The sequence below is a fragment of the Petaurus breviceps genome, unplaced genomic scaffold (assembly GCF_028583685.1).
Source record: "Petaurus breviceps papuanus isolate PSGF00001 unplaced genomic scaffold, PetGlider_PUasm1.0 90823, whole genome shotgun sequence".
Lineage (NCBI taxonomy): Eukaryota > Metazoa > Chordata > Mammalia > Diprotodontia > Petauridae > Petaurus > Petaurus breviceps.
This window is the reverse complement of record NW_027187352.1, coordinates 8,376,470-8,388,569: the sequence shown is the minus strand read 5'-3', so window position 1 is coordinate 8,388,569 and position 12,100 is coordinate 8,376,470.

The window sequence follows — 12,100 nt, the reverse complement described above, 5'->3', positions numbered from 1 at the left end:
TGATTTCTGCTCCTGTTAACTTTGCTGTTGTGATGATTCTCTCTGTTAGTACAACAGGAAAGATGATACAGCTGGTCCATTGGGGCATGCTGGAGCAACTACAGCTAATAGCCCTAGACAGACATTAGCCTCTTGCTGGTGCTGGATCTGTACAGCAGCCAACACTTTCAAGAATGAAGAGGTAGCACTTTCATTGGTCATGTGTGGAAACTAGTCCTCATCCCCCTGTGTCTAAAGAACCACCCAATGCCAAAAGAGAGAGGCCCACATTACAGGCCATGTAGGGAAGGAGAATTGCATAGCTGCAGTGGCCCGATGGTCCAGTGTGCCTGTGAGTGTATTTCTCTGACCTTGCAAATGTTCCCCTAAAAGTCCCTTCTATCTATCTGTGATGCTGAGTTGTCTGAGGTCTAGATGTGCATTACTATGAGTAAGTCCCCCTCCAATGCCTAAGCATTGTGTGAAGGTGACTGGGTTCTTGAAAGTTATATCAAGGGAGGCACAAACTCTGAAGAATTCAACTTAGATGGAGAGAGTTCTGCACTTGGTACCAGAGATGGCCTTGGTGCCATTGTTGGAGAGTGTACCTAGGGCGTTTCAGGGAGGCTCATCTTCAGGGAGCTGAACACCATGGAATGGGTTTTTCAGCTGTTGCATTTCTTGAAGAATATTACCTGAGGGTTGGGGGTTCTGATCTTTCTTTATAAATGAAGTACCTATTTCAACAAACTCACAATTCATGAAGTAATGATGTGATAATAATATCTCTATAAAAATACTGCTCTGACCCAGCAATTTGACAAATGTGATAAAAATGAGGATAGTCACTGTTGGAAAGGTTGTGGAAAGGTAGGTACATTAATGTGTTGTTAGTAGAGCTGTGAAGTGGTACAACCATTTTGGAAAACAATTTGGAATTTGGCAAGTAAAGTGACAAAAATGTCCATATTCTTTAACCCAGAGATTCTGTTACTAAGTATACACACATGGAAATACATACATACATATATGTATATATATATGTATATATACACACACACACAGACATCTCAAGGAGATTACTGACAAAAAGAGTCTCCATGTGCACTAAAATACTTATAATAGTACTTTTTGTGACAGCAAAGACCTAGAAACAAAGCTAATCATCTACTAGAGAATGACTAAACAAATTGTGGTGCATGAATGGAAACAGAATATGATTAAATTGTAAGAAATGAATAACATAAATTCTGAGAAGTATGGAGAGGCTAACACGAACTGATACAAAGTGAAGTAAGCAGTAAAATGTGGATAATAACCCTGCAAATCTCACATGGCTATAAAAAATGTGATTTAAGGGGAGGCTAGGTAGCGCAGTGAGTAAGAGCACCAGCCCCAGAGTCAGGAGGACCCGGGATCAGTTCCGTCCTCAGATACTTAACACCCACACACACACACAAAACTGGCCGTGTAACCTTGGTCAAGTTACTTAACCCCAATTGCTTAAAAAAAAAAGAAATGTGCTTTATAAACCTATGATCCTTAAGTTATCCCATTTTCAAGGTCATTTGCTTTGGCTAGTAGACAATTCATGTGTTCTTTAATATTGTTCCTTTTTACTTCTCTTCTACCAAATTGTCCTCTACTTCAGAGCTTTTGTACTTGCTATTCTCTCTTTGCAGAGCTCTTTTTTTCTTTTGAGAGAGGGTCCATCTTTTATTCATTTTCCCCCTATTCTGTTATCTGTGGTTTTAAATTCTGACCTAAATTCATGTTTTAAAATTTTTTTTTCTCTTTTGACACATTCTAGGATTTTTTTGCAGCTATTCCATGATCCCTGAAGAATAAGCAGAATTTTCTCTTTCATTGAAAATTTGGTTCTTTTCCTGAATGATATAATACTTGTTTATGGTGTTTTAGAGTCTTCCTTTAAAAATAAACCAGCCAGTGTCATTCTTCTTATTTTTAGGATCTTCTCCTCTTTGTTGGTTTCTCTTTGTAAGCTAGAATTTTATTAAGGTTTTTTCTCTGAATTTTTGTCTTTCTGCCTTTCTCTTATATTCCCTATAACTTACCTCTTACTTTCTTTCCTCACTCTTTGGCCTCTCTTCTTTTCACTGCTACATAATTTTTCAAAGTAGGCTTGCTGGTTGTCCTCAGCCACCTTACACTGGGAAATATGGGTTCAAGTGGCCCAAATTTCCTCCCAGAGTGAACTCTGGAGAAGAGAACTTGTCCCAGCTGTGTTTCCAATACACTTTCCTTCCAGCTTCAAGATCTTTCCCCTTTAGCCTCTGACTTCATAGGGCACGTTTTGCCATTCTACCTTTATTTTCTGCCCTGTCTGTATCTCCTGTACTACTCCATACCCTTCCTGTGACACTGGCACAGGACCGCTCAGCATGACACGCTCACATGGTGCTGTGCTCTATGAACAAAGCAGAACTGAAGCAACTCAAAGGAAATGCAGGATGCGTACATTTAGGGAATCCACTCCAAATGTTCACATGGACTATTTGTGTGCAACCTGTGGCAGAGCATTTCGAGCTTGTACTGCTTGGAATCAGCCACAGTTGGACACATTGAAACTTGGCTTTAGTGTAGTGATGTCGTTTTGTTTTTTTCCAGAGCGAAGGACAACAACCAACCAAACAACCATACCCTCCCCCAGGAAACTCTCCCTGTCCTTGGAGTGACTGGGCAGAATTAGTGTGTTCTGGCTCTTCTGGAATGATAGGAAAAGAGGGGAGGGGTTCAGACTACGTCACTGAAATGTGGGAAACAGGGAAGGGTCCCTATTGCTAGACCCTGAGTCAGAAGTCTTCAAATTTGTTTGTACTGACCAACCCCAGCATGTAGGATGGGTTGGAAATGAGAAGATTGAATGAGACCTTGAAGCAGTAAAGTTCTCCAGTATTATTTCATGAAATTTTTACTTTACAGAGGTCACTATCTTCTTATCTTGTAGATTCAGTTGCAATTACTCTATATTTAGTGCATAATTCCTTTTTCAGAGGTTATTGGCTTACTGGGGTTAGGGGAAAACCATCAGCCTGCCATCTTGCTTGGTGACATGATCTCTTGAACTTCTATGCCCCTCCAAAATAGAGGGGAAGTGAGTTGACTGGGGGTGAGAGTGGGAGTGACTGGTCATACATGGAAGGAAGTATAAAAAGGATCAGGTGACCTAGGGTACAGAGTATATGAAACTGAATGACAGTTTTTAAAAAAACCCAACAAATCTGCTCTATCTTCCATATGGCAACACTTGAGACATTTGAGAATACCGATCCCAAACTATACTAATTCTTTACTTGGCTACACACCCCAGTTCATTCTATTGCTTTTGCTCTGTAGCTCTTGTGTAGTGGGAGTATGTGATTTCAGGTGCACTTGGGGACAACCAGAGAAACCCAACCACTCTCCGCTGTTGGCTCATTTCATCATTAATTCTCTCAGTTCAAAGGCTCTGGATAGTAAATAGACTCGAATATTCTCAGAAATTACCAAATTTGCAGAAACTAATTGACCTGACCCTCACCCCAGAGTAAAGCTGAGGAAATCTCTTCTTCTATGGTGAAGTTTCCCCTCTGTCCATTTTGGACTATAAACTTATTTTAAAGCTATTGTTAATGACCATGTAAAGTATTAGCAATATCAAATAACATAAAGTACAAATTAACATTCAGAAAAGGAATTTAGAAGACTAAAATGTGATAGGTCTCATAGCCAAGGTCAATTGTTTTCTACTATTTGTTTTCTGACTACAACTCCTAGTCATTTTGAGAAGGTTTCCAAAGAAAGGGACTGAGATTTAAATTCTGGGTGGAAATTTGCCTCAGTGTTGTGTTCTAGCAAAGCAGGGACAGAAAGGAGCTGTTCACTGGACTTTATTCTGACCAGCTGCCAAAACTACCACAATGGTCACTACTGCTTGTTTAGGCCAAGTCACAGGTCCAGTTCACTCTTCCCACATGCTTGTCATCTTTCTGTTTGCTCTCTGGTCTGAATGCTCTCACTTCTCTGCCTCCCATGCCTGTTACCTCCAATCTTAGGCAAAAGTCCCTTCCTCAAGGCCATTGGACTCCCCAAACAAGATGAAGTTTCCTGAAAGTCTGTGGAATAGTGTAGCCCAAGGATTTTATGTACCAGAAAGGTCCACCAAAATCCCTGGCATCTTGGGCAAGCCCTCTGATGTGTGTAATTCTGGGACTTATATTCTTGGATCCTCTCAGACCCACGATAGAATGGACAGGAAATCACTTTGTAAGATAGATAGCACTGGAGGGCTATTTTTCTCAATTGTTCACCATTGCATTATATATACACAGGATTCATTTGACTCTGTTTCTCTAGTGTAGTGGAAAGAACCCTGTATTCAAGAGACCTGTGTTAAAATTCCATTTCCAACAATGACCAACCATTTGTCCTGTCTCACCACCAGGTGGCAGCAAATCAAGAGTTAATAGCTTGCAAGCTGTGACCATTAATCCCTACCTGTTCCGAACTACCAGTATGGAGCTGGAAGTTCCATAGGGAAAAAAATGAGGCAAGAATTGGAAGACTTAAGAGAGGTTAGGAAACACTAAGCCTCAGTCAAAAAGGGATGAGCCTGAAGTCAGAGAGTTGGTCAATTGAAATGGAGATCGGGCAATACCAAAACCAGCTTATAATGGTTGAGAACAATTTCTCACCTTTCTGTATTACTATAAAGTTTACAAAGTTTCTTTCTTACAATAGCCTTGTTAAGTAGAACATAGTGTGCTATGAAGAAAAGAGTGCTAACTTTGGAGTCAGAAGATCTTGGTTCAAATCTTACCTCCAATGTGTATACCATGTCTGCTTAAAAAAAAAAGTCCATTCATATCAATATATAGTTACAGAAATTTATTTTTATTAATGCATTTTGTTTTTATATGAAATTTATTTCTGAATATATTTCCTTTCACCTTGACACCCAGAGAGCCCACCCTAGATTTTTTAGCAAAGCATTTGAGGAAGTCTCCTGTGTTATAATGGAGAAATGTAGGAATGTGGGCTAAATGATACTCAGAATTGAAAAGTACTCTAGCCTATTAGGCTGAATCAAAGAAGATGGAAATGAATCAGGATTAGTGTAAAGTCTCACACTTGGGTTCCAAAAATTCACATGGGATACTCCAGATTGATTGAGTGACTGGACTCTAGGTGTAGGCATTTATGGTTTGATATCAGCCTCCTGGAAGGTGTCACAGGGATTTGTGATGAGCCCATTTTTATGAATGACTTTAATTAAGGCATGAAGTCATGTCCTTATCCCATTTGCAGATACAACAAAGGTGGGAGAAATAGATTACACACTGCCCATAGAGTCAGGATCCAAAAAAATTTTTATAGTTGACTGCACCGACCAAATCTAATAAGACAAAATCTAATAGGAATAAATATAAAGCCTTCCTTTTGGGCCCCCCAAATCTATTTTTTAAGTATTAGTTGAGAGGCAAGGGGTGACACACTTGGTTGGATAGCAGTTCATCTGATCCTAAAATTTCAGCGTATTTCAATATGGGTGAACAGTGTAATATAGCAGATGAAAAAGCTAATGGCATTTTGGCTACATCAAGGGAGATGTAGCTTTCAGGAGTGGGAGGGTGATTAATAGTTCCATTACACTCTTCTCAGAGCTAAAAATCTTAGAACTCATCCAATCTCACATCTTCATTTTTCAGAGAAAGAAACAGAGGAAAAATGACTTGTCATAGTGCCAATACAATATTCATAGCACTGATGGTGACTGTGAATATGCTGGCATAGTGGGCAATTGAAAAATATAACAAACTCTCCACATAGAAGACAGAAGCAAAACATTTATTCTGACACCAGAAAACCAAATCCCAATATCAGAAAGTCAAATCCATCATAGTAGCTGAAGGGAACCAAAATATCTGATCCAGGAATCAGGCTGGTCTTTGATAGTTAGCTCTGGATTTTCTCAGTGTTGTTGCCAGTCCGTGTGGCCAGCACAGGTTTTCCCATTGATGCAGCTGTAAATCAGAACCTGCCTGATATCCTGTGATCCAGCGCTGTGCCCTGTTCTGGGATTCTGGCCAGAAGATGTTTGCTGCCTTTCATGATTTTTATACATTTTTAGATACTATACTTTGAAGTCTTTGGGTACTGGAATCAAGGACATGGTTATCTTCAAGGCCTAAAAATTGACATCACTGTCTGGTATCTTGAAACTGAACAAAGAGTATTAGAAAATTAAGTGACCTATAATTACCTTTTTTGTTTCATTACTCTAAAAAAAACCTTGCTCATGGTATCAATAAACAGATTGTTTGACAATCACGCCTGGACCACGATTTTTCGCACTTTCACAGGCTAGTGTGTCAGTTTAGAGCTGACTTAAGAAACCACTCAAGTTATCTCTATAAGTAGCAAGGAAGTTAATAAACCATAACACAGCATGAAGCCATATCATCCTTTAGCCTTTCCACAAACATTTACTCACAAGCCTAGCTATCTGCCTGGGTATGTCCTCTCCTCCCTCCCTCTCGAACTGCTCTGACTCCCAGCTTCCTGTGGGCTCTGCTTTACCCTTCAGCAAACTCCTTCCACCACAGGCTCCATGTGATTACATTCAGCCTATTAGGAGGCAAGGAAGATTTTCACATCAGAGAAGGTCTTCAAATTCCCTTAAGCTTACTAAGGGGCAGGGAAGATCTTCAAATTCCCATTCCCATTACACTTGCCTAAGGTCATCCAGTGTAGTGATAGATCTCAGATGAGGATCCAGGAATCTGAGATGAGCCCTGACCCCTTTCCAGGACTCTTTTCCCTGTCTTACCCTGCTCTGCTTCTCCTAATATCAGCAATTAAACTATCTCAGTTGTATACCTTCCTTCTAATTCAATGCACTCATGTATAATTCCACAGGGTTTATTAAATGCTTTCTATGGGCAACATGGAATAGTGAACAGAGAGCTGACTGACAAGTCAGGAAGGCTAAAAAGCAAATGGTATAGGTCTTGTACCTAGAAATATAGGTATACAGAGATGAATCAGACATTTTACTTACACTCAAGGAGCTTACAGCATAGAAGGTGTAAAATATGTCTAGAGAGCACAATGGTTTTGTGTCATTTTGGAATGAGGTCTCTGGTGGACTACCTTGGGAATCTGGAGTTGTTCCACTGAACATTTTTATTAATGACTAACATAAAAGCATGGATGTCATTCATATCATGTTTGCAGCAGAACTAGTTGGTGGGATGATAGATAATGAGGATCAGGCAACTAGGCATTGAAGTGGATAGAAAACTGGACCTGGAGTCAGGAAAACCTGAGTTCAAATCCAGCCTCAGATACTTAATACTGTGTGACCTTGGGAAAGTCATTTACCCTTTCCCAGCCTCAGTTTCCTCATCTGTAAAAAGGGGATAATAATAGCACCTACTACCCAGGGTTATCATGAAGAACAAATGATATTATATTTCTAAGTCTTTTTTTTTTTTTTTTGCCTTTTGGAGGGCAATTGGGGTTAAGTAACTTGCCCAAGGTTACATGGCTAGGTTTTTCTGTGTGTGTCTTAAGTGTCTGAGGCTGGATCTGAACCCAGGTCCTCCTGATTCCGGGGCCGGCACTTTACTCACTATGCCACCTAGCTGCCCCTCTAAGGCATTTTTCAAATCTTAAAGCATTCTAAAAATGCTAACTATTATTATCTTGACAGGTTATCTTCTGAGTGTATTGGTCTGAATCAAAGAGGAAACTTAATAGAGATTAAAGTCTTACACGGGTTGCAAAAATCAACATCATATGTATAAATTGGGAGAAGAGTGTTTAATCATTTGAAAGACTGTCACATAGAAAGGGTAGACTTGTTCTCTCTGGGCATAAGGACCAGTGGTGGGTGGAAATGGCAAAAAGATAAATTTAGGCCTAAAATAAGGACAAATTTCTTACTGATCTGTACTATTTAAAAAAGTGGAATGGGCTGCCTTGGGAAGTAGTGGATTTCCCCTTACTGAAGGTATTCAAGCAAAGCCAGATGACTACTAGTCAAGGAGGTTGTAATATGTAGTCTTTCTCATTTGGGCTAGACTGGATGACTTGTTGTAAGGGTTAGGGGATTTAAAGATCTTCCATGCCCCATTGGACTTGCTGTCGTAGCAGGAAGGAGCGGAGCAAGAGGAAGCAGAAGCCAAGCTAGAGTTCCTGCGGTGGCTAGCAGTGGCGGCGACGGCAGCAGCAGCAGCTGAGGTAGTGCGAACCCCTTTTTGAGTCGGCCAGAATTTATGCTAAAGACTCCTGCTGAGGACTGCCAGGGGCCAGAGCTTCTGGGAGCATGCTTCCTGGATGCTGGGTGGTTGCTGTGAGTGGGGAGAGGAGGACCTTTGCCTGAGGTAGCCTGTTCTGTTTTAAAGGCTTGAGAATGTGGGTGCTTTCTACTTTATCTACCTGTGCCAATTTCATAACTACTCTGATGGCTTTGACTTTCTGGTTTTGGGACTCAGTCTTTTGTTATTTTAATAAATGTTCCAGCTTATTCCCCCATATAGAAAGCCCGATATATTTTGTGGCTGATAACTTCATCAGCATTTCTGTAATTTTCTTACGCATTGTGAATATTGCATTGCTTATACACCTGTGAGGTAGATAATACAAGTGTTAGTCTCCCCATTTTACAGATAAAGAAATTGAGACTCAGAAAGTCCAAATGACTTGCTCAGGGTTATATAGCTAGTGTCTGAGCTGGGACACAAACATAAAACTGTCTGACTTAAAGATTAATTCTTTCAAATTTAAGCTATCTATAGTCATATGACAAAAATGCTCTAAATTACTACTGATTAGAGAAATGCAAATTAAAACAACTTTGAAGTACCACCTCACACCTATCTGATTGGCTAACATGACAAAACAGGATACTGATAAATGTTGGAAAAGATGTGGGAAATTGGAACACTAATGCATTGTTGGTAGAGTTGTGAATTGATCCAGTCATTCTGGAGAGCAATTTGGAACTATGCCCAAAGGGCAACCAAACTGTGCAAACCCTTTGATCCAGCAATACCACTTCTAGGTCTATATACAAAAGAGATCATAAAAATGGGGAAAGGACCCACATGTACAAAAATATTTGTAGCAACTCTTTTTGTAGTAGTCAAGAATTGGAAATTGAGGGAATGCCCATCAATTGGGGAATGGCTGAACCAGTTGTAGTATATGAATGTAAAGGAATATTATTGTTCCATAAGAAATGATTAGCAGGTGGGCTTCAGAAATACCTGAAAAGACTTGAATGAACTGATGCTGAGTGAAATGAGCAGAACCAGGAAAACATTGTACACAGTAACAGCAACATTGTGTGATGACCAACTTTGATAGATTTAGCTCTTCTCAGCAATGCAATGATCCAAGACAATTCCAAAAGACTCATGATGGAAAATGCTATCCACATCCAGAGAAAGGACTATGGAGTCTGAATGCAGATTGAAGCATATTATTTTTCCTTTTTTGTTTTTTTCTTTCTCATGGTTTTTCCTTTGGTTCTAATTCTTCTTTACAATATGACTAATGTGGAAATATATTAATATGATTGTATATATATGACCTATATCAGATTGCATGCCATCTTGGGGAGGAGGAAGAAAGAAGGAGGGAAAGAAAATTTAGAATTCAAAACCTTATAAAAGTGAATGTTGAAAAATAAATAAAATAAAAAGATTAGTTCTTTCCCTAATGCAGCACAGTAATGAGGGGTTGAATTTGAAAGGACAACAAGGAACTCATTGAAACTTTGGTGCCCTGTTCTGGCATTCAAGAATCCTGACTTGGAAGTCTGTATTTGGTTTTTGGTCCAATACAACACACATTGAGTGAGTGCCCATTATGTGCAAAGAAGGCAGCTGGAGTCTAGTCTTTAGTGGATGGGGAACTGACTCTGGAGCCAGGAAGAACTGATCAGTAGTTTAGGCAATTCTCTAAGATGATAAGTTCCCAGCCTCCAGAGCTGTGTGAATGGTCAAGGGAGTTTCTGCTTCTGGGAATTCCATATAGCGATAAAATTACAGGTCCACTTCCTATCCCAGTTATGTGCAAGGCCCTATGCTAGGTATTGGGGAGAAAGATGTATGAGACACAGGTCTTGCTTACAATCTAATATAGCTATGATAAGAATTAGGGATTCAAAAAGGACCCACATGTACAAAAATATTTATAGCAACTCTTTTTGTGGTGGCCAAGAATTGGAAATTGAGGAGATGCCCATCAATTGGGGAACAGTTGAACAAATTGTGGTATATTGTACCATAAGAAATGATGAGCTGGTATATTTCAGAAAAACCAGGAAAGACTTACATTAGCTGATGCTGAGTGAAGTGAGCAGAACCAGGAGAACATTGTACACAGTAACAACAACACTGTGTGATGACTAACTTCGATAGACTTACCTCTTCCTAGCAATGCAAGGATCTAACATAACTCCAAAAGACACATGGTGGAAAATACTATTTATATCCAGAAAAAGAGCTATGGAGTCTGAATGTAGATTGAAGAATATTGTTTGTTCTCTCTCTCTTTTTTTTGTTTCTTCTTTCCTGTGATTCTTTCCATTGGTTCTAATTCTTCTTTACAACATGACTAATGTGAAAATATGTTTAATATGAATGTATATGTAGAGTCTATATCAGATTTCATGTCACCTTGGGGTGGGGGGAAGAGAAGGAAGGGGAGAAAACTTGGAACTCAAAATCTTATGGAAGTGAATGTTGAAAACAAAAAATAAATAAATAAATAAATAATAATAAAAAGAATTAGGAATTCACTAATGCTGAGGGGCTATAGGGCAGCTAGGTGGCACATGGGGCCTGGAGTCAGGAAGACCTGGTTCAAATCCTGGCCTCAGAGACACTTACTAGCTGTGTGACCCTGGGCAAGTCACTTAACCCTTATTTTCCTCATTTTCCTCATTTGTAAAATAGCTGGAGAAGGAAATAGCAAACCACTCCAGTTTCATTGCCAGGAAAACCCCACAAATGCTGCAGTGTATGTGTGTGTGTGTGTGTGTGTGTGTGTGTGCATGTGGGGTTTCAATCCCTTCATGAGCATGTGGATGATACTGCAGGTGAATGAGAATTTTAGAAATGTCACCAAGTATTGGCACTCCAAGTACTAATGCCTGGAGAAGCTATCCTAGCTCTATCAGAGAGCCTGGCTCCTCCTCACTGACAGTCTCTCATTTGGTCTCCGTACCCAGAACACATGAGAAGTTGGAGGTTTACCCTGGGAGGTGACCACCTTGATAAATCACTTGGAGCATTCTTGCCACCCTGAGCTTCAGTGTCCCTATCTCTAATATGGGACAATATCCTTGATCCTGTAATCAAACGATCTGAGTTCAAGTGGAATCCTGACATTGACAGTTGCTGGTATTGTGATCTTGAGTCAATCAATTTCCTCACAGAATCTCAGTTTCTCAGCTAGCTAATCTTCTAGGGATTGGACTATGTCAATAATTCCCAATATTTTTAACTTAAAAAAAATTTAATGGACACTCCCTACAACATGATAATAATTGTAATTTTGATTAATTGAATCAGAAAATATACAATAGAGAGCTATAATTAAATCAATGACATTTCAGTGAATTTTTACTTTATCACAATAGAATCTATATATGTTTGAAATATATGAAAAATTATAAAATATGCATATTTATATTATGTACATATCATATATAAAATATATGAAAAAATATAAAAAAGATATGAGTATGAGGCATTATTTATTTGGTCTAAAGAAGGTCTGCTTGCTTATTAATTATCCTCATCAAACTTGCAGAGGAAACAAAGCTGGTAGACAGGATGGTAGTTAATAAAAACCAGGCAGCTAGGTGGTACAGTGGGTAGAGTGCCAGGCCTCAAGACAGGAAGCTCTGAGTTCAAATCCAACTACAAATACTAGGTGTGTGACCCTGGGAGAGTCTCTTAACCTCTCTCAGTCTTAGTTTTCTGATCAGTGAAAGGGGGAATGATAATAATAGCATTAGTCAGAATAAGGTAGATGTTCTTTTGCAGTTTTCAGAGATTTGAAATCTGATTGACTCGAAGAATGCTTCAGTCCTAGGCCTGGTTCC